Raw genomic sequence first — 2511 nt, forward strand, 5'->3', positions numbered from 1 at the left:
TGTTTTTTCTTCCACGTTAGAGTTCACGTTAACTAAGTTAACGTGACTCTTAACGTGGATCATTGCCAAGTTCTCCAACGTTAGTGGTGTTCACTTTTACCATTAACGTTGGAGTTCCTTCTTCTTCTACGTTAACTACCACGTTAACTTAGTTAATGTGGCAAGTAATGTGAGCTTTAGGTGGCTTCGCAGGTGTTATTGGTGATCACTTTTCTCATTAACGTTGCAAGCTTTACCGTTCCACGTTAATGTTCACGTTAACTAGGTTAACGTGAATACTAACGTGGTTCTTCCTTGCTTCCTTTGCCCTGAAAACAAACAATTAAAGTGCATCAAAGCTCTAGCCAAAGTCATGAGATTATGCATCATCAATTTATCATGTAATTCTAGCAAAATACTCATGAAATTATGCAAAGTTCACAAAAGTTGCTTGAATCAAAGTGTAAGTGTAATTTCATCCAAAAATTGCCTTATCTACTAAGAAAATGCATGAAACTACCCTAAAACAGTAAAGAAAAGGTCAGTGAAACTGGCCTAGATGCCCTGGCATCACCATCTCCCCCTTACTCTTAAAGCCACAGAGAGCTCTAAGTTGACCATCCGTCTCCAGTAGCCCATATTCAAGTGGGAAAGTAAAGGTCAAGAATAAGAATTTTTCCCACTTGAACGTTGTGTTGGACGGTAATGGCCTTGGAAGAGGTGTTTCTAATGATTTTGCAAGCTCCACTCCCTTATGCTCTTTTTTGAATTCTTCCACCTCCTTGTAAGCTTCTTCAATTTTAACCTCTTCCTCTTGGTAGCTTTCTTCCAATTCAATCTCCTCTTTACTGCTTTCCAAGGACATGGGAAGTTGTGCTTCTTCTTCTTTAATCTCCATGTCAAGTCCAATGGGAGAGGATTCAATTGTAGATAAGGATTCATTAATGATTGAGTCCATCTCTTGATCAACCTCTTCAAAGTCTTCAACCAGGCTATGCCTTGGAGGTTGTACACTCTTCTCAACATCAATTTCAAACGTCTTTGAAGGAGGCTCTATAACTTGACATTCCCATGGAGGTTCAGCATCTCCTAAGTCTTCAACCACTTCTTCCTCTTCAATAATTACTACTTCGTCCAGTTGTTTTAGTATAAAATCGTACTCCTCCTTGATGATTTCCTTTCCATGACGACTCCCTTCAACTATTCCTTTATCTTCAAGGGTCTCTCCTACCTCCACATTTTGGGCTTCCTCTTGCTCCTCTGGAAATAAGGTCACGTGTAACCGATCCATTGCGTCCCTAAGACGATCCCTTCTCTCTTATTCCATGTCAGTAGTATAATTGGGATCAGGTTGCTCTTGGATTGATGGATGTGGGTGCTCTTCCATAGAGGGTGGTGATGGGATGGACATATCATTATGTGGTTGAAAAGGAAGTGCACTAGAGCTTGAGGGCTAAATATTGGAGGTAGAGGGGTGGTCCATGTGGGATATAAGATTTTAGAGTTTAGAGGTGAGATCAACGAGAGTGGTAAGTGTGTTTTCCATGGAGGTTTAAGGTGGATAGGAGGGTTCATTTGTTGGGAGACAGGACTCATAACACGGAGGTGGTTCCTCTTGATAAGGATGTGGGGATGGTGTATATTGAGGTGGTGGTTCTAAGTATGGCTCATATGGTGGTTGGTATGGTGGATAAGAATTAGGGTCATATGGAGGTGAATAGTGGAAAGGGGCTTGTGAGTGTGGTGGTTTAAAGTTATGTTGAAGAGGTGGTTCATAAGCATATGGTGGGGCTTGTTGATAGCTACAAGGGGGTCCACCATATCCAACATCTTGGTACGCACCCTGGAATAGCTCTTGACCATAGTAACTTGGTGGAGGTTGGTTGTCACGAAAGGGTCCACCATAACTATTGTCTGGATATGCATCATGGAATGCTTGTTGGTTATAGCGCATTGGAGGGGGTTGTTTGATGAGCGGATATTTTATACGCTTTTTGGGGGTAATTTCATGTAGATTTTAGTATGTTTTAATTAGTTTTTGGGAAAATATTATTAGTTTTTAGGCAAAAATCATATTTCTGGACTTTACTATGAGTTTGTGTGTTTTTCTATGATTTCAGATATTTTCTGGCTGAAATTGAGGGAGTTGAGCAAAAATCTGAGTTAGGCTGAAAAAGGATTGCTGATGCTGTTGGATCCTGACCTCCCTGCACTCGGAATGGATTTTTTGGAGCTACAGGAGTCCAATTGGTGCGCTCTTAACGGTGTTGGAAAGTATACATCTAGGGCTTTCCAGCAATATATAATAGTCCATACTTTGCGCGAAGATAGACGACGTAACTTGGCGTTGAACGCCAAGTACATGCTGCTGTCTGGAGTTAAACGCCAGAAACACGTCATGATCCGGAGTTGAACGCCCAAAACACGTTATAACTTGGAGTTCAACTCCAAGAAAGGCCTCAACTCGTGGATAGCTTTAGTCCCAGCCCCAGCACACACCAAGTGGGCCCCAGAAGTGGATTTCTGCACCAA

The sequence above is a fragment of the Arachis duranensis genome, chromosome 4 (genome assembly GCF_000817695.3).
Source record: "Arachis duranensis cultivar V14167 chromosome 4, aradu.V14167.gnm2.J7QH, whole genome shotgun sequence".
In the NCBI taxonomy this organism is placed as follows: domain Eukaryota; kingdom Viridiplantae; phylum Streptophyta; class Magnoliopsida; order Fabales; family Fabaceae; genus Arachis; species Arachis duranensis.